The sequence below is a fragment of the Myxocyprinus asiaticus genome, chromosome 28 (assembly GCF_019703515.2).
Source record: "Myxocyprinus asiaticus isolate MX2 ecotype Aquarium Trade chromosome 28, UBuf_Myxa_2, whole genome shotgun sequence".
NCBI classification, from domain to species: domain Eukaryota; kingdom Metazoa; phylum Chordata; class Actinopteri; order Cypriniformes; family Catostomidae; genus Myxocyprinus; species Myxocyprinus asiaticus.
In genome coordinates, this window is record NC_059371.1 from 30,404,142 (window position 1) to 30,426,452 (window position 22,311).

Below are 22,311 nucleotides of genomic sequence, written 5' to 3' on the forward strand. Positions count from 1 at the left end.
GGCTTCGGTGTAACGCTCATTCCTTCGACGATAAACACGAGTCAGACCATCACCCCTGGTGAGACAAAACCATGACTCATCAGTGAAGAGCACTTTTTGCTAGTCCTGTCTGGTCCATCGAAGGTGGGTTTGTGCCCATAGGCGATGTTGTTGCCGGTGATGTCTGGTAAGGACCTGCCTTACAACAGGCCTACAAGCCCTCAGTCCAGCCTCTCTAAGCCTATTGCAGACAGTCTGAGCACTGTTGGAGGGACTGTGCATTCCTGGTGTAACTCAGGCAGTTGTTGTTGTCATCCTGTACCTGTCCCGCAGGTATGATATTCAGATGTACTGATCAGTGGTGTAATGTAACGAAGTAATAATACTTCGTAACAGTACTTAAGTATTTTTTGGGAGAATCTGTACTTTACTTGAGTTTTTATATTTTTGTCAACTTTCACTTTTACTCCACTACATTTCCTAAATAGAATGTATACTTTTACTCTGATGCATTTCCCCTAAGCATCTTCATTACTACAAAATAAAATCAGAAGAACAGAGACTACAAGAAAGCAGGTTTGACGAATCAGAGGTCAGGTCCTAGCTTGCAAGTTAGATCATTGGTTAATCACATTAATGCGTAAGTGCAAACAAGTGTTCTCAAACAAAGCTGCAGTTAAGTTTCCACTCAAGCCCAGGCATGTCAGATGCTAGCGACTACATGAGAAGAGTTCCACTCTACAATGAGACCGATTTCATGATGGAACCAGAAATAATAGCGGCAGCTGCTACTCCGGTGACAAATTACGGTTGTGACAAAGACAAACACCCACACCCGTGGCCATATTTGCAAGAAATGTTTTCTTATGTTAGAATGAAAGATTCTTCGTACCAGATGAAGTGCCTCTTATGCTTACCCAAAGATACGAAAATATTGGCATTTAAAAACTCCCCATCCAACCTCAAGGAAAACATTGAGGTAAGTTAAGATTTCTCCTGTGAATTCGCAGCGTTAAGGTTATTTAGTTAACATTCAGCCTGTTCAGATTTAACCAGAAATGTTAACTAATTGTTGCTGTAATCAGTAGCGTACATGTTGCTGGTTACTTTCGAATCACAGATCTAACTTTTACCACTGAATTTTGTCGGAATTAATTCAACACAAAACTCTAAGTAATGTAACTTATATTTTATACCGGTGGAGGAAATATTTGTGGTAGTGGCAGGTTACGAAAGAGTGTTCAGGATTATGCATGACTTCAAAAGTGCCATATTCTCTTTGAATTTTGCTTTGAATTAATTCCATCAAAATTCAGTGGAAACAGATTATTGGGCTTTATCTCAAATGTAGGCTTATGGTATTAATAAAAGTTAATAGACTTTTTAAAAATGAAACAATGATTACATCAGTGACAAACTAGGGCTAGTTGATGCACATCATAACTTATTTGCAGTAGCAGATTGGGTAAAGATAATATGTTAAATAATGGTAATTGACTGTTAGTGTTGAGTAACTTTTAAATCCTGTTGCTAAAGTTGCTATGCTTTGAAAATGTCTGTCTCTCATTTTTTCAGAGAAAGCATGTACACCACCTTAAAAATATGGAGAACTGACTTCAACAAAGAGAAAAAGGGCTTCTGAGACTCCTTCCAGCAGACAGACCACATTAGTGAACACCTGGACTGTGTTGCAGAGGGCCATTGCCAAAGCGGTTGTGAAGTATATGGTCCAAGGGCTCCAGCCATTCTGCGTTGTTGAACAAAAACCATTTAGAGATTTTGTGAAGGAACTGCAGCCTAATGCAAAAATTATGTCATGGCTGACCCTGTGCTCCATGATTGATGATGCTTCCAAAGGAATGAAGAAGGCGGTGACTGAGGCCATGAGGGGAGTTGACCATATCGCCACCACCACCGACTGCTGGTCTGTCAGAAGGCGGAGCTTCATTGGTGTTACTGCCCAATGGATTGACCCCAAGATGCTCAGCAGCACTAGCCTGTAAAAAACTGAGAGTTTCACACACATTCGATGTGTTGGCAAATGCCCTGAATGACATCCATTCCGAGTTTGAAATTCGGGGGAAGATTCTGAGAACAACAACAGATAATGGCTCTAACTTCATAAAAGCTTTCCAAGTTTTTGGTGAAGATGAGAACAACAATGTAGTCGAAAGTGATAGTAATGCATCTCAACCAGGAGAGGATGAAGAAGATGAAGAGGGGGTGAAGAAGTGGAGTTTGTTAATGTGTCAGCACTTCTGAATGAAGATGATGGTTCTGAGTTCCAGCTCCCAAAGCACCAGCGCTGTGCTTGTCATCTACTCAACCTATTAGCTACGGTTGATGCAATGAAAGCAACATCCAATGAGGCATACAAGAAAGTGTACCGTTCAACATTTGGCAAGTGTAATGCACTTTGGAACAAATGTGGAAGATCCACACTTGCAGCTGAAACTGTTGAAGATGCTTGCTCCCTCCAGCTGCTGCGCCCAAATGCTACCAGGTGGAATTCCTTGTTCCTGGCAGTGGAAAGACTGCTGAGGATAATCAAAGACAAGGGTGAGGGGGCCATCAGAGTCATCTGCACAGACTTAAAGGTTCCAATGTAAGTAAGAATTATGTATGTTTTATTATGTCATCATAATTGTACATAATGTCTTGAATGTCTTTAGAACTGTCAATGTGTTTCCCCACCCTTTCTTGGGCACTAACTGTTTCACAGTGTATCCCAACTTCCACTTATCATTGGTCCATTTTAGTTAATTGCTCATCCAGCAATTTTTTGTTGAATCCGATGAAATGGTTATATAGAGTTATAAAACAGTGTTGCTGTTTTTGTTTTCATCACAGGTTTAATCCAGCTGAACTCGCATTCCTCACAGAGTATGCTGCTGCAATGAGCACAGTTGCCCAGGCAACCAACTTCCAACAATCAACCTGCTGACTGTCAAACTTGACCGAGTCAAGTTGCCATTGAAGTACTGCAAGATGCTCTACAGGTGGGAATAAAGAATCGTTTTGGCCACATGTTAGGAGACCATGAGTTGATCGCAGCCGCGATTCTTCTTCCAAAATTCTGAACAACTTGGACAAAGGATGATACCACAATCAGAATGGGTAAGACACCATGGGGATAGTGAAAAATAAGTGTATGGGTGTACATTTTGAGACTTTGTAATGTTGGCAAATTCACAGAGTAATTATAAATGCATGGATAGTGCATGCAACTAAATTTTTTAAACCTCAAATTAAAGCAAACTAGTACAAAACCTTGAAATGGTTGAGGTCATGACATGTTAGAAAGTTGATAAAAATATGTCAAGTTGTGAAGACATATTTGCTGAAATAATATTTTATATTTTTGTTTGATTCCTGATGTAAATTTCAGCCATAGCGTTGTCATGTTGACAAGTTAGAGCAAACAATCAGTCTTGTAGTTATGCAAGCACATGCACATGGTGCAGAAGCAGCCAAAGATACTTCACATCAGTGTGTTTCCTCTCTATTATGCAGAGATGCAAGCTTTTTGGAAGACAAATAACTGTTTGCACGTCATTTGTGTACTTTGTTTGTTTTCACACAATGCACTCAATAGACTGTAGTTTAGATTTTTTAAAGTCTGTTTTAGCAGCATTGTGTGACTCTAAATCTTTAGATGAACAATTTTGCATGGTGCCTTCCCAAATTCAAATGAAACAGTCCATTTTTAAAATTTGAAACTGCATTGTTTTTTTTTTTACTCTTTACTACAGAAAGCTTACCATAAACATTTTTCCATTTTTCATTTCAAAGAAAACCAAATGGAAGGACGTCATGGTTACTTTCGTAACCTCTGTTCCCTGATGGAGGGAATGAGATGTTGTGTCGATGTAGTGACACTAGGGGTCACTCTTGGGAGCCCCAAACACCTCTGATCTTTTTTTTTTAAAAGGCCAATGAGAATTGGTGAGTGGAATTTGCATGCCACTCCCCCGGACATACGGGTATAAAAGGAGCTGGCATGCAACCACTCATTCAGGTTTTGTGCTGAAGACCCGAGATAAGGTCCTGGCCATTTCAGCAGGTAGTTCAGCGTTGTGGCAAGAGGGACACAACGTCTCGTTCCCTGGGGAATGAGAGGTCCATGGGGGGATACCCGGTGGAGGTGGTCCCATTGAGGTCCCCAAATCGCCCCCAGTGCTAACTGGCACGGCCTCATACCCGTAGGTAGAAGGACCGAGGCGGGGAGCCGCTGGGGTGGCTTGCTTTCTTACGAATGCAAGCTGTGACCGCAACGTTGCCATGGTCATTTTCTCGCAATGAGGATATGATCCATCCACGAACGATGTCTCCTTGTGGGCAGTGTCCAGACACGTAAGACAGCGATCATGGCCATTGGAAGCGGAGAGATAACGACCGCAACCAGGAATAACACACAAACGGAAAGGCATCTTTAAAAAGACGTTCCGTGTGTGCCGCTCTTTCAGAAAGAAAATATATTCTATTAGAATATACTCTTTTAAATGTTCTGCCGAAGTGCCCAGGGGCGTTCTCTGCAAACCACAGATGCAGAGGGGGAGAAGCCACTGAAATGCGCCGTAAGATCCAGCAGAGAGAGGTGAATGAACTCGGCGGATGAATTCAGCTCAATGAATAGAACCGCTCGGCTCCGAAGAGAAAATCTGAATGAGTGGTTGCGTGCTAGCTCTTTTTTATACCCGTATGTCCGGGGGAGTGGCATGCAAATTCCACTCGCCAATTCTCATTGGCCTTTTAAAAAAAAAATCAGAGGTGTTTGGGGCTCCCAAGAGTGACCCCTAGTGTCACTACATCGACACAACATCGGGTGAGTGACAGATAGGGAAACCAAGTTAAAACTGAACACAAAATTGTTGCTGTTTTTTGCTCAAACTGTGTATAGTACAACATTAAAGCTCTGCCATACTGCAGAGGACCATACTGCAGAAGCCTTATAGTGAGTTGTTTACTTTGAAAGTTTTGCAATTTGGCAAAATGAATGACACGTTGACCCTGACAAAGCTGCTAGAGACTGAGCTCTTTGTTCCTTTCGAGAGGAATTCAAAGAAAGCTTGAGCTTGAAGTCCTCTTTTTTTTTCTTTCTTCTTCAAGTGTAATGTAGGCTCCATTTTTAAGGTGGTATACATGCTTAAGAATAAACTTTTTTTGTTTACAGCATTTACTTTTACTTTCAATAATTAAGTACATTTAATATTAGAAAATTACTTTTGATACTTAAGTACAATAAATATCAGATACTTTAAGACTTTTACTCAAGTACTATTCTAATAGGGGACTTTAACTTCTACCAAAGTAATTTTCTGGTAAGACATCTGTACTTTTACTTAAGTGTGGCTTTCAGGTACTTCATACACCACTGGTACCGATCCTGTGCAGGTGTTGTTACACGTGGTCTACCACTGCGAGGAGGATCAGCTGTCCTTCCTATCTCCCTGTAGCGTTGTCTTAGGCGTCTCACAGTACGGACATTGCAGTTTATTGCCCTGGCCACATCTGCAGTCCTCATGCCTCCATGCAGCATGCCTGAAGCACATTCATGCAGATGAGCAGGGACCCTGGGCATCTTTCTTTTGGTGTTTTTCAGAGTCAGTAGAAAGGTCTCTTAAGTGTCCTTAGTTTTTAGAACTGTGACCTTAATTGCCTACCGTCTGTAAGCTGTTAGTGTCTTAATGACCGTCCCACAGGTGCATGTTCATTAATTGTTTATGGTTCATTGAACAAGCATGGAAAACATTGTTTAAACCCTTTACAATAAAGATCTGTAAAGTTATTTGGATTTTTACAAAATTATCTTTAAAATACAGTGTCCTGAAAAGAAGACGTTTCTTTTTTTTTGCTGAGTTTATATTTATATATAGATTATCAAGTTGCCATAGGCTACACTGATGGTGACTTTCAAATCAACATAATAAAAAGGTGAATACAGTAATTTTTTTCTCATTACAAAGTTTTACTCCTACAGAAATTAACAGTAATTTTGAAATGCATGTACAAAAATCGATCACTAACATGAGATGAAGACTCCAGGTATAGGCGTATCAGTAACCTTATAAAAGTTTTTTTTATTTTTTTTATTTTATTCAGCATGGACAGGGTCAGTCTTTCTGTTTGTCTGTCCATTTTTTTTTTTTTTTTGGAGGGGGTGTGGCACAGTGATTAAAAAGGAAATTAATATAGCACTTCATGTCAAAAAGGTTGCAGACCTCTGCTATACTTAATGATTATTTTAATGGCTTTGAAATGTAAACATCACAAAATATGTGCATACAATAATGTGGTACCATACATGTTTTTATAGGCATAAAATGTAACACTCAAATTTCAGACAATATGCAACGGGGTTCCCTGCTCAGTCTCTCTACATACTAAGGGATCCTTGGTCTGAAAGTGATTGAAGACCCCTGATTTGAATGAAATATACATTTTCACACTGCAGTAATGAGAATATCACATGACCTTCTTTATTTACAGCAGGGTAATAAGAATTGGGGGTAAAAGGTCCATAATGGTCATGAAAAAAAAAAAAAAAAAATCTTAATTGCTCTACAATAGGTTTCATTTTCTTCATGCAAAATATAATTTCTTATATGTTTCTTTTGACTTGAGTAAAATAAGACCAGGACATTTTCTTTGCAGGTTTCGAGTGAATCACCTGCAGCAGCACTTCCAATACCTGCATACTTAACTGTTACACAATATAATGACATGAACAATTACTTCTTTGAGAACTTTGTTACCTATAGTAAAATCAAATACTGCCCAATCCTACCAATTTCACAACAAATTAATTACCTTTTTCAACACGGGAGTAATAAAGAAGAAATGTACATAAAAAATGTATTTGTTTGGCTGGAGAAGGCTGATTTTTAGAGTTTTTTGACAGTCACATATTAACTGATAACAGTTAAGTAAAGGGATTAACCATAATAATATTCTCCAAAAGATCTTCTTTAGGGTTATGAGAATTAGTCCCACCCATTTCAAATAAAGACAGTAAATGTTTAGTTGCAGAATTGCCCTTATGTAGTGCTAACAGCTAGCGTAGAAGATTGAACACTTTGGACACAACTATGCCACCTGCTGGAAAAGGACAGAAGGACCCCAGTATATTCCATACGTCCACGTATGGTCACTTTGGTCTAATCTTACAACCCTCACACAGAAGGAAAGCAATGAGGTACAAATCCAAATCAGACAACACTTTATTTACAACAAGTAGTAAATAAATAGGTAAATCAACTGTTAGGATAATCAATTAAAAATGGTCATTCCAAGTGTGCCAGGAATAAACAGCATCAGTAGTAACAGGACGTCCATTTTATAATCAGCCCAGAAACAGAAGAAGAAAAACATACATACATACATACATACAGGTGCATCTCAATAAATTAGAATGTCGTGGAAAAGTTCATTTATTTCAGTAATTCAACTCAAATTGTGAAACTCGTGTATTAAATAAATTCAATGCACACAGACTGAAGTAGTTTAAGTCTTTGGTTCTTTCAATTGTGATGATTTTGTCTCACATTTAACAAAACCCCACCAATTCACTCTCAACAAATTAGAATACATCATAAGACCAATAAAAAAACATTTTTAGTGAATTGTTGGCCTTCTGGAAAGTATGTTCATTGACTGTATATGTACTCAATACTTGGTAGGGGCTCCTTTTGTTTTAATTACTGCCTCAATTCGGCGTGGCATGGAGGTGATCAGTTTGTGGCACTGCTGAGGTGGTATGGAAGCCCAGGTTTCTTTGACAGTGGCCTTCAGCTCATCTGCATTTTTTGGTCTCTTGTTTCTCATTTTCCTCTTGACAATACCCCATAGATTCTCTATGGGGTTCAGGTCTGGTGAGTTTGCTGGCCAGTCAAGCACACCAACACCATGGTCATTTAACCAACTTTTGGTGCTTTTGGCAGTGTGTGCAGGTGCCAAATCCTGCTGGAAAATGAAATCAGCATCTTTAAAAAGCTGGTCAGCAGAAGGAAGCATGAAGTGCTCCAAAAATTTCTTGGTAAACGGGTGCAGTGACTTTGGTTTTCAAAAAACACAATGGACCAACACCAGCAGATGACATTGCACCCCAAATCATCACAGACTGTGGAAACTTAACACTGGACTTCAAGCAACTTGGGCTATGAGCTTCTCCACCCTTCCTCCAGACTCTAGGACCTTGGTTTCCAAATGAAATACAAAACTTGCTCTCATCTGAAAAGAGGACTTTGGACCACTGGGCAACAGTCCAGTTCTTCTTCTCCTTAGCCCAGGTAAGACGCCTCTGACGTTGTCTGTGGTTCAGGATTGGCTTAACAAGAGGAATACGACAACTGTAACCAAATTCCTTGACATGTCTGTGTGTGGTGGCTCTTGATGCTTTGACCCCAGCCTCAGTCCATTCCTTGTGAAGTTCACCCAAATTCTTGAATCGATTTTGCTTGACAATCCTCATTAGGCTGCGGTTCTCACGGTTGGTTGTGCATCTTTTTCTTCCACACTTTTTCCTTCCACTCAACTTTCTGTTAACATGCTTGGATACAGCACTCTGTGAACAGCCAGCTTCTTTGGCAATGAATGTTTGTGGCTTACCCTGCTTGTGAAGGGTGTCAATGATTGTCTTCTGGACAACTGTCAGATCAGCAGTCTTCCCCATGATTGTGTAGCCTAGTGAACCAAACTGAGAGACCATTTTGAAGGCTCAGGAAACCTTTGCAGGTGTTTTGAGTTGATTAGCTGATTGGCATGTCACCATATTCAAATGTTTTGAGATAGTGAATTGGTGGGTTTTTGTTAAATGTGAGCCAAAATCATCACAATTAAAAGAACCAAAGACTTAAACTACTTCAGTCTGTGTGCATTGAATTTATTTAATACACGAGTTTCACAATTTGAGTTGAATTACTGAAATAAATGAACTTTTCCACGACATTCTAATTTATTGAGATGCACCTGTACATACATACATACATACATACATACCTACCTTCTAGTCAACTAGACCACGCCTACCACATTCCAAAGAATGGAAAGAAAACCAGACCAGCCTAAATCACTGCTTGCAGAGAACTGTGGCACAAATATAACTCCATATTCAAACTCCACACTTTACATTCACCTAAAAATGTGTAATGTGAATTACCGTATCAACACCAATCGCATGCTGCGTGACTCTTGCACACTACATATATTGAGTATATTTAACACAACTTCCTGTAAATTCTACGTTTGTTCACCATGATTTAAATTACACATACTTGAGAAAGAAACGATGCGTTTGTTTTCTAACGACGCACGCCACATTATCAGGAGAAAACTCGTGTGTACAGGTGAGCCTACCTTTTGGCTTACCTTTCACGTGAATCAGCTGGCTCGCGTTTGCCTATTAATTTATCAGCCCAACAATTAGCCAATAAAGAAAACACCAGATGCCACATCTATAAATCAAAACATTGCAGCTTGTCTTAAGCATGTACTTCATTATCAGAAGGCTACTTCCATCTGTTCAACCATATGCCAAATCAACATGCTACAATGAGAGCTGAGATTGATTACCTGTAAATTTTGTGGAAGGAAGCTTTATTTCTTTCATGTAGATGCGTGGTTTTGTGGTGAAATTCACATGCATTTTATTTATCCTCTTTTTAGCCATTTTATGTTAAAGGAGTAGTTAACCCAAAAATGAAAATCCAGTCATTTGTTTACTCATCCCTGTGTTGTTATAATCCTATATTACTTTTTTCTTTTTCTTGACACAAAGTGAGAAATTGTTAAAAAAAAAAAAAAAGAAAAAAAAAAAAGAAAAGCTTAGGGATGTCATACAATTGCAGTTTATGGTGACCACCTCTTCAAGTTTCAAAATGACAAAAAAGTATAATTCAGAAGTCTAATAAATTATTGTATGTGACTCATGTCTTGTTCTGAAGGAATGATATTAGATTTGGTAAGCAACAAACCGAATTCGAATGCATTATTAACAGTGATGGTTAGATTACTAGTGAATTATAATCAGGTACTCATTACACTCGTGAGGTGGTGTGTTCAAGCGAATTCTCGCTTTGCTTCAACAGGACCACCAGCAATAATAATAACAGAAAACACAACACAGCTGCACACAAACCAGAGAACAGAACTTATAAAACATGTCTGAAGAGTTTGTAGTCGAAGAATAGATGCATTTCTATGCCCAGCCTTGTTTATTTGAACCCAACTCATTCAAACAGAGATCCAGGAGGCTGAAGGCAGCCACCGTCATACCGTGACCTAATCAGAAGACAAATGACACAATAAACTACACACTCTCCCGGCGAATTCAAAAGGATTCGTACGACTTTTCTAAATTTGGCTAATTCGTATAACATCGTACGACTGCACTCGTACAACCTTCACTACAGCCAATGATAATCAGAGTATTGTCCTAAAGACCTGCGACGAGCAACGGGACATTCTATCGATCGCTTGATTTCTATTTGGCGTCACGCCGGGTAACTCTGTCCACTATCAACAGGCACCGGTACAAAAACTTTCTCATAACAGTATACTGAAGCCAGCATTTCACTTGTTGGTTAAAAAACTACTAGATTTTGTCCAAGAAAGTTACATCTAACTTCTGTTTTCGCTGAGGTCTCACTCTCTTCAGGCAGAGATTTGTCACACACACACACACACACGCACACACAGGTTCAGAATAGAGAAGTGGTGACAGATTGATATTTGGTCTGTGTAAGTTTTGATAGTTTAATTTTCAGTTTAAAAAGAAATAACGAGAAACGAGAAAATGACGTGTTTTTTAGTTTTTCTGTTTTTTTTTTTTTGTTTTTTTTTCGAAAAAAGGGCTTGATTTTTCATTTTTTGGTTAATGGTTAGAAACTGGATAAACAGCTTGAATATTTGATTTGCACATGTGGGTGGGCATAAAACACCACTTTCCACTGATTGGTCAACCCGTGCACCATCATCAGTTCTTCCTCAAAGCCGTGCAACAGAATAAAAGTCCACCACTATTACCGGGGCGGACTGGCCATTGGGAGAAAACGGGTGTTTTCCTGGTGGGCCGCTGGGTAATTTGGGCAATATAGGCGGCTGCCCTGGGCTCCAGCATGGCTGCACAGAACCCATAAAAGAGTATATTTACTATATATACTATTTTTTATTGTATAATGTGTATTCTATATTGTGTGTATTGTATACTGTACATTGTATGTTATTATTTGTATATTGTGTTGTGTGTAATTATGTGTATATTAGATTTTATATTGTGTTGTGTAAATCTGAAGTTTAATTGAAAATTGGTATATGTCTCATCACTGTCACGACTGCTATGTTGCTCGGAACTGCACCCAAGAATTCACACACTATCGCACTTGTGTATATGGTTGTGTGACAATAAAAGTGATTTGATTTGATTTGATTTGATTTGATGCATCACAATAGAGTGTTACAGTCTGATTCCAGAAGTAAAAATCAAACAGATTTTTTCCATAGAGGAATACATTATTACCAATAACTTATAAACCTTTTAAGACAGACCTACCATGAGTTTCGAGGTTGTTAATCGATGGTATATGCTTCTGCTTAGGCCATTTCAACTTTATTTTTTTAAATCATTGCTGAATAAATACACTACCCATGATCCTGAGGGAAAAATCTACCAAACATAGAATCACGGCAAACCACGGCAAAAGAGCCCAGCAGCGACCGCCCACTTCCATGATGCACTGCGAATAATGCAACAAAGTCATTCTCCCTATTCTCTCAGACTACTGTACTTGCATGTAGGGGTTGCACGAATACTGATTTTTAATAGTCGACAAGTCCAGCCCATTAGTCAAGTCAAATTTGACTAGTTGTGATGTCCTTCCTTCCCAAACCACTACAACTATTGTACTGTTTATTTGTATGAGCATTTTGCAATATACTTTATATACAATATATTGTTTCAGTACTTAAAATCAACAACTTTGAATAAATAGTTTTATATATTTCCAACGTTTTTAATTCGATTATGTCATTCACAATGCTTAATGGTATTGTAGTTCATTCCCTCATGAAAAATGTTAAGTACACAGTCTTATACATTTTTCTTTTTACATGATTTTCTTTTTTTTTTTCTTTTTTTTTTTTTTTCCCAATTTGGAATGCCCAATTCCCACTACTTAGTAGGTCTTCATGGTGGCGTGGTTACTCACCTCAATCTGGGTGATGGAGGACAAGTTTCAGTTGCCTCCGCTTCTGAGACCGTCAATCCACGCATTTTATCACGTGGCTCACTGTGCATGACACCGCAGAGACTCTGCATGTGGAGGCTCATGCTACTCTACGTGATCCACGCACAACTTACCACGTGCCCCATTGAGAGTGAGAACCACTAATTATGACCACGAGGAGGTTACTCCATATGACCATGTGATTTGGTTTCTTAGGAGACCTGGCTAGAGTCACTCAGCACACCCTGGATTTGAATTCACAGCTCCAGGTGTGGTAGTCAGCATCAATACTCACTGAGCTATCCAGGCCCCCTTTTGCATGATTTTCAAATGCTGTTCTGCATCAAAATAAACTCTGTAATTTTGTGATTCACCTCTGAGCTGGTTGGTTTGGTTCATGGCTTGGAACTCTTATGAAGGATTTTATAAAATCCCTATGAAAAAAAATGAATGGGAAAGATACTTCCAACCAAGATGGCACTGTTGCACTCTATGACTGTGAAACGTTTCTGTTCAATAAAACGACTTGCTTCAGTAATTGAACTGCTGGAAATGATATGAATGCACACATGAATAAACATTGATACTAGGATCCTAAGTCATTATATATTGATAATTATTTTGGCACAGCCTGCCATGTTCCTGAATGGCTGTTTGGCTGTTTGTCTGTCTCAATGTGTGACAGCAACTGATCTTGTCACCTGTGAGGGAGAGACTGCCCGCCTCCATTTTGGTGAGTTCTATGGGTTTTACTAAAACCTTTATGGTGATTCTTAACACCTGTTTTAGTACAGCGAGAAAATGTATGTTAAACAAAATCAAATGTAGCTTATGTTATTCCTTTTCAACAGACCAGGGATTGACAGCACAACCTGCTCTACTGGAAGAACAGCTGATCAGCTCTCAAATGTTCAATGCATCCAGAGTACATCCATCAATGTGGTGGCCAAGCAGTAAGAACAGTAAGCATGATTAAAGAGATAAAAGACAGTCATTTTTATTTTATTTAGGTATTTTAAGGTCATCAGTTTAAGTGTGTGTGTGTGTGTGTGTGTGTGTGTGTGTGTGTGTGTGTGTAATCCACAGGAATGACACACAGTTTTCACTGACCCGTATTCTGGAACTTACAAATACATGAAGGTGTCTCACACATGTATTCCAACCAGTAAGTTAATAATTTGACACTATGCACAAAATTTAGACCACATTTACACCAATCCATTTTTATTTTGAAAACTCAATTTTCATTGTTTTCCAAAGTTCTATGGTAATGGAAAGCGTTTTCAGAAGGTGGAGGTGTTTTTAAACGAAGGCTCTTTGTATTTGTGCGGACATGGCCTTATACTGCATTCTAAACTTAAAGCTTAAATGTGTTACTTTTTCCTGTGTTAAATACTTTCTCCTATCCCAGCTTAAAAGGCAAAGACAAATATAAGTAAGCCATTCAAAGTTTAATTTTCTCAAACTGTAAACACTAGCTGTGTCCCAAATGACACACTGTAAACTATGCACTTACAAAATACACTACGTACTGACCATGTAGTGAATGAATTTTCAACGTGTAGTACTGTCCCAAATGGAACACTTGAAAAAAATGTTACTACTTGGAAGCATTTGCAGTTTAACAGCTGACGGAAGTGATGTTTCAAACTCATGTGATAAGTTGCTGCTAGCTTTAGCGTGTTAGCCAAACTCAGTTCAACACTTCCAGTATATATCAAACAACATACACATTCACATAGCGTGGGATGATGGTAAGCTTTTTAGAAGAAAATTTCAGCTCTGTAGTTCCATACAATGCAAGTGAATGGTGACCAAAACTTTGAAACTCCAAAAAGCACAAAGACAGCATAAAAGGAACCCATATGACTCCAGTGATTAAATCCATGTGTTCAGAAGCGATATGATAGGTGTGGGTGAGAAACAGATCAATATTTAAGTCCTTTTTTACTGTAGATCTGCACCTTTTACCAGCACCTTTTACCAACACCTTTTACCATTAAGGTGCACTAAGAATGTGAATCGCCAAAAAAACAAAAGAAGAATGTGGAAGTGAAAGTGTAGATTTACAGTAAAAGGACTTGCATATTGATCTGTTTTTCACAGTTAATAAGTTCCCACACTTATTATACCGCTTCTGAAGACATGGTTTAGCCACTCGTATGAAGTTGTATGGATTACTTTTATGCTGTCTTCAAAGTTATGGTCACCATTCACTTGCACTGTATGGACCAACAGCTGAGATATACTTCAAAAAATCTTATTTGTGTTCTGCAGAATAAAGAAAGTCATACAAATCTAGGATGGCCTGAGGGTTAAATTTCATTTGATCTCAATGCATTGTACTTTATTATCATTAAAGTGTCATCTAAAGATTTTTTAACAACCTATATGACTAACTTAATAGGACCTATGGGGCCTAGTATCGGAGATGTACAATTTCTGTTCACTCTGACAATTATAGGCAAAGAGATTGTTTGACTTGCCCTTGTCCCAATGCGAATGCCATTTTCTCCACATGCTACTCTCCTCACCAAGTCCCTGCAACTTTGGTACTACTGCTTAACATTATAACATGCATACACAGTGTGAATACTATTAAACTGATTTCAGTTAATTAAAATAGATTTTTTCGATTATGAAAAAGTGAACTTGAAAAAATTAATAATCTTAACGTCTGGTTTTATGTCTTTAGGTGTAATGGAAGGAGACATTGCTTTACAAGTTTAGTTTTCTATGATCGATGCCCTCTCATCTACAAATATTTGGAGGTGTCATATAGTTGTATATGAACATGTGAGTTTTTTTTTAGCTTCATTATGTTAGAAACAATGTATCACAAGCTATAAAATTTATTCTAGTGCACAGCTGGTACAACGACACCAAATTTAATCTTTTTAAAAGACACACATCCAAAATGATGAAAAGAAAACATCTCAGCCAAGCGCAAAAGCAAAATGAGTGCTCAATTGCCTGAAATAAAACTGTGCTATCGTGTCACAGTTTCACCAGCTGCACCATTTGCATTATTTTATTCATATGCAGACATAGTTGTATGACTTAAGTGATACAAATATCAAGCTCTTCAGCTCTTTGATTTAATTTTCAGCTATTAGCAGATATCTAAGTGGTATTGGAAATTTTGCATCATCAATTTTATAAATCTATTGAAAAGAATAATGCTGGTCAAAATATATTTCTGCTTCAAGCTTGAAGCAGAAAAAAATCATGACAAGCTTGCTCCCAAGTGAGATTTTACAGAATTGTGAAAAGGTTATTGTCTAATGCTTTATAATGCTTTTCCTTGTTCTTATGTTTTAGAATGTAATGACCCTGCAATGAAAACATTTACACATCTTTTATCCCTGTGGCCTTCTCTTAATCTTCAGCTTAATTCATCTGTTATCTTCATGAGATTTTATAAATAACCTCTTAAATGATTTACTATATTTAAACAAATTATGGATTTTTGCAACCATCTGGAAAATATTTTAATTATGTACAATCTGGGTCCTAAATATTATTTAGACTGCTTTCTGTGGATATTTGTCACCATTATCTGCAATATTATTTTCAAAAACATGAATTTTAAAATGAATTCATTGTTATTACAGGAGTAATTGGTTTGAAATTATATATAAATATATATGTTTTCTGTTTATCTTAAACTGGGTCTTAGGTGTGTTCACTCTATGATAACTCCCTGTCTGTACAATTAATTGATTTTAAATGCAAATTTTTGTCTTTGGTCTGTGCTTCGTCCGAACATGTAGACCAAAAAACTTCTTATACAAGATGATCCACCACCCAAAAATAACAACCTTGAAATCTATGTGTAACGGGAGCCAGCTGGTTCATGATAGCTGTGCGGTATGTGTAAACACCAGAGGCTGTAGCCTTTAGCTTCCTCGTTAGCGTGCCCGCCTCCCACGCCAGTTACAGTGGTGCTGTGACCCAGATGGGAGTGAGGTTTAGGGGGGTGAATGTAACAGGAGCCAGCTGGTACATTATAGCTGTGCAGTATGTGTAAACCTCACTCCCCTGACCTCAAGAGGCGCACTAGAGACTGACATAAGAGGCTGTATCCTTTAGCCTCCTCGATAGCGTGCCATCCTCCCACGTTGAAGACCCTGGTTTGAATCCCGCTCGGAGCGGGTCGAGCAGGGCCAGTTATATATGCAACAACACATGTTTTAATGTTGACATTTTACAGACTTAAGTGTCAATCTAGCAATTTTACAGAATGCTTTAAAATGTACTTTTCACTGATTTTAAAGATCAAAAAGTTATTTGCAGCAATCAGTTTTTACAAATGTAAACTGCAACAATTGGATTGATGTTGCAATTCTGTCAGTGGCTCTAACCAACATTGTGAGATGTCAAATGTGAGGTGATCAACCCATTATTTACGCAATATCACACAAGCAAAACTGTTGTTCTTAATATCGTTGGTTATAAGAACAAGGCTGCAGGCTTCAACAAAACAGTTCAACAAAGTGTATAATGTTAAATAACTTTAGTTTCAGACAAAAAGTAGCCAGTTAGTTCATAGATCTCATCTTTGCCCACGAAAATAGTTCCAAAAGAAGCCAAAGCATTAAGTACAACGCCACCCTCCGCACTGCTGTCATACTCTGATTTTGAACTACTGGTGTTGTTTATTAACAAATATGTGTTTTTGAATGAATCTTTTAAGAAAACGAATTAAGAAATGCTCATTCACTTCCATTGTTTAGGTGTTTTTTACTCAATGTTTCATTCAAAGTTGCTTGACAAATTAAAATCGACCGGACTGATACTGTTGTATAATGTTCAGTTTCATAAAATTTTAAGGTTTGAGTGCACCTACATCAATAATCCCAAACCTTGCTTTACTTCCTAACACGGTGGTCAGTGAAGCAGATATTTGGATGTGAAGGAGATACAATTAATTTTTTAAAGATGTACTGTAGTTCTGCCAATAAGCTTTTTATCTAAATGTGCAGTCTCTCTTAAAGTTGTTTTGTTCATCTCTGCAGCTATATAGTGTTCTGATGCATCTGCATTGACTGTTTCAACTAGCAAAACGGGCTTGTTAACACACAAAAACCCTTGTCAATCACTGGTAATATAAATGGGGTTGGCCTACAATAACCAATCATACAATCAATCAGTCAGTTACTGTTATTATTAATCATTATTATTATCTAGATCTGAAAAACAGGCAACAATGACAGTTAGAGTGTAAGTTTGAAAAGAGGTGTGCAAATTAAACATAATATCATTACTATTACTGAATGGGACTAACATTATCCTGTGAACAAACAACATTACAAAAGGACAGAACTTATGTAAGTCATTTAAATCAAAATGGTTAATGGCATTCAGAACATTACCAGGTGAACAAACAACACTACAAAAGGACAGAAGCTACAATGCTACACAAACAAAAGGACAAGAGCTAGAATGCTACACAAACAAAAGGACAAAAGCTAGAATGCTACACACACAAAACTTTATTTTCCTGGAGGACTCTATGTGACATCATGGACAATACTACAGATGCTGATGAACAATGCAGCCACAGATCAAATTATTAAGCACATTAAACACAAAATGACATTTCTAAATAGCAAGTGTACAATTTACAACAGGGTTTTCTTCATCTTCTGGACTCTCTGAACTCCTCCTCAGTCAAAGTCCACATGGGTGTTTTTTAAACTGTGTACATTTTAGACTCTCTTAAAATAACCTTTTCACACTCTAGCTAACTAAAATTGTTTACTAAAAATATCCAAAAGTGGATATACAGTACATGCATCACACAAATGTTCTGGCTAAATACTCTAATGAAAGTCAAATCAAATCAAAGACTCATCAAGTTTATGCGTTGTATTATAATTATTATTTTTACATTTCTTGAAAAATATAAACACTATAATAAAACACTATATGTATAAAAACACTATAATCAAATCGTAACAAGCATACTGTATTTCATGTATCTTTTGTTTGCTTGCCTATTATTTTTTATAGTCATCAATCCCTCACTTTCGTCCAGTGCCTTCCCTCATGTGACTTTTCACCTGTATCATGCAAGTACAGCATAGCTGCAGACCGGAGATCTATAATGGGGCAGGAACTCCAAAAGAGGTCAGGGTTACTCCACAATGGGGCGGGGTTACTCCAGAAGGAGGTGAGACACCTCCAAAAAGATAGCACCACTTCCCAGTTGGTAAGGGTTAAATGCTTGGGTTTAAAGCTCAGCCTGCAGCTATATCCTTCTCGTATTCCACTATTAAACACCTCACATTTACACCATGCTTTAGGAGAGTTTTTTTTATATACAAAACTTTGTCTACTGGTGCTGCTGTTGGACAGTGATACTCTGGAAATGTTACTGCTATACAAGCTATTTGAGCTCACATTTCATAATATTTTATTTGTTTTATTATTGTACAGTCAATTTTTTGAGAAGGCACTGCCAAAGTATTAAGTAAAACATTTTGATGTTTCTTCATTCTTGAATGATGTTTACTGTTCTTACCTATTGGCCACCAGACCGATGGATGAGTTCTGGATGCAATTAACATTTGAGAAGTCTGGAGGATCTATTTCAGCAGAGCAGTTTGTGCTCTTTGTATGCCCATACTTGGATGCAAGCACTTTCATGATTCCCTGATCTGTTGATTAACTGCATTTAATTTTGTGTAACATGCATTTTCTGTGCTAAAAAAGGTGGTATTTTTACTAGCTGTGAACAAACAAAGAGTTAATAAAATATATAAAGGAGTCAAAACAGCACCAGGAATTCCTCCATTGCACACACAAACGAAGATATGCTGCAAGGATTTTTGTGCGTTTTTTCCAGTATACTGGAAATATGCTCATCAGACCAAATATTAATAAGGAACTTTACCTCCTTATTGCTCCATGTTTGCCCTCTGCTCATTTTGTTTTGGTACACCGCTCTTACTGCTCTTTCTGTTATTAAATCACATGATTTTTAGGGTCGCATCTTGTGACATCACATCCTGTTATTGGTCCGTTTAGACATCTTTGGTCCATGCTGCGTTCATATATCAGTCGAACTGCACCAGAGTTCGTTTGGAAGCGGACCGAGACCCACTATTCAGGGGGTCTCGGTCTGCTTGTTTGGTGCGCACCAAGGTTCGGATGGCAGCATTCACACTTGTTCAAATGAACCGCACTAACATAGCAATCGCACCAGAGTTTTTTTTTAATCGAACCAAACCTGCCAAGTGTGAACACACACTTAGAGGCCTTCTGTGGGTCTGTTTATTTTTGAATTTTTGACAGTTGGAGTTTGAATAGTCTTGGCCCATCTGAACATTTCATCAATGTAAGTGAATGGGATTTTTTATCTTTAGTTTGGTGCATGTAGCTTGAAAGCTCTAGGAGGTGTTAGTGTATGAAATTTAGTCTCAGAAAAAGTCAGAAGAATAACTAGATAAAAAATTTTGTGGACAAATTTTAGGTTGGCTTGAAAAAGCCTGGTTTGAAAGTTTCAGATAGATAGATAGATAGATAGATGGATAGATAGATCTGGTTGCTAGGCAGTTACCAGGGTGATACTAACAAGGCTCCTTGCTAGCCTCAGTCAAATAAGCCAACCAGGAAGTCTATATGATGTTCTGCTGCAGAGATAAGTTTTTTGATACTTGGTTGCTAGGGTGATCCTATCTGGTTGCTAGGAAGTTACCAGAGTGATACTCAAAAGTCTCCTTTCTAGCCTGAGTCAAATGAGCCAACCCGGAAGTCTCTATGATGTTCTGGTGCAGATATATGTGTTTTGCTACTCGGTTGCTAAGGTGATCCCATTTGGTTGCTATTCTTCTAAGAATGTGATTCCGAAATGTCACTTACAAAGATTTCAAACTCATAGTTGTTTTCTGTTAAATTTTTCAGTGTTGGAAATGCTGTGCCAACATGGTTAGTGCATGGTAACGTGGCATTTGTACTTTACTGCAAAAGAATAATCAAAGCCAAATGCTTTTAAACAGTATATTAATTAAACATGCAGAAACATCTGCATTTTGATTTTAGCAAAATATTATGTTGACAGCCTGTATGAATGACCTTAATTCTTGATTTCTTTTTTTAAGTTACTGCACTAGATTTTCTTATTCTTAAAAAATAAATAAATTAAACTTTTAAATTAAATGGTTAGCTTACACTGTAACAATTCACCAGTGACTAATGCAGAGACATTAGTCCCTTTCACACATACAGCCTTTTCCAGGAAATTTCAAATTAGAGGTCATGTGTGAACACAACCTTATTGAAAATACTGGTAAATTTTGCTCTGGCAATTTCCCTTAAAGATGCACTCAGTAATTCTCCTCACAGTCTGCTAGCTGTCCGTTCTGTGGGTAGGCTGAAAAAAAAATCTAGCATTTGTACACAGCCCTGGCTCTGAAAATTGGACAAAAACAAAGTGGATCGGACCGATCCACACAACACTACTCCAGCCAATCAGCAACAGGGGGTGGTTCTTGCGCGTGCACAGGATGCGGGGTGGAGGCAGAGCAAGAGGGAAATTCATTAGAAGAGTGACGGCAAATCTGGCTGATGCGAACTTTCTAAATTCCAAGGAGGACAAATGGCTAAGAAACAGACCAAGAGAAAAAGGTCAGAAGAATATAAACTAAAAAGGGGGGGGGGGGGGGGTAACTGAAGGGAGGGGTGTGTTTGTTTTGGCAGTTGAGTTCGAATATCAACAGTGTTTCTCAGGAATCGCTGAGTACACCTTTAATGAGAAGTTGTATCATTACCTACTGTATAAATTTCCATACTGATGGTATGTGTGAACAGCACATGTGGTACGTTTACCACTAAAGGCAACCCAACAGTTTTCCTGTAATTTACCTTGTTGTATGTGTGAACAGAGCTACTGTTAACATCTTGTCTATAATCAACCCTAAAATGGTTAATGTTTAATTCGCTTTACGGCATGATCACATGATCACACACATGACAGTGGGTTATCATGCATTTACAGTTGTGTGCAAAAGTTTGCATACCCTTGGAGAATTGGTAATATATGTACCATTTTTAAAGAAAACATGAATGAGCAGGCAAAACACATTTCTTTTATTTCTTATGGGATGCATATTCAACTGTAGGTTATAACAGAATGGCACAATCATAAAACAACACATGGCAACAAAGAAAAAAATTTAAATGACCTCTGTTCAAAATTCTGCTTACCCTTAGTTCTTAATACTGTGTATTGCCCCATTTAGCATCAATGACAACATGCAGTCTTTTGTAATAGTTGTCTACGAGGCCCCAAATTCTTGCAGGTGGTATAGCTGCCCATTCGTCTTGGCAAAATGCCTCCAGGTCATGCAAAGTCTTTGGTCTTCTTGCATGAACCAGAGTGGCTCGATGATATTAAGGTCAGGAGACTGTGATGGCCACTCCAGAACCTTCACCTTTTTCTGCTGTAACCACTGGAGGGTCAACTTGGCCTTGTGCTTAGGGTCATTGTCTTGCTGGAAAGTCCAAGTGAGTCCCATGTGCAGCTGTCATGCAGAAGAATGCAAATTGTCTGCCAGTATTTTCTGATAACATGCTGCATTCATCTTGCCATCAATTTTCACAAGATTCCCATGCCTTTAGAGCTCACACACCCCCAAAACATCAGTGAGCCGCCACCATGCTTCACAGTGGGGATGGTATTCTTTTCACTATAGGCCTTGTTGACCCCTCTCCAAACATAGCGCTTATGGTTGTGACCATAAAGCTCTATTTTGGTCTCGTCACTCCAAATTACAGTGTGCCAGAAGTTATGAGGCGTGTCAAGGTGTTGTAGGGCATATTGCAACCGGGCTTTTTTGTGGCATTGGTGCAGTAAATGCTTCTTTCTGGCAACTCGACCATGCAGCTCATTTTTGTTCAAGTATCGTCGTATTGTGCTCCTTGAAACAACCACACTGTCTTTTTCCAGAGCAGCCTGTATTTCTCCTGAGGTTACCTGTGGGTTTTTCTTTGTATCCTGAACAATTCTTCTGGCAGTTGTGACTGAAATCTTTCTTGGTCTACCTGACTTTGGCTTGGTATCAAGAGATCCCCGAATTTTTCACTTCTTAATAAGTGATTGAACAGT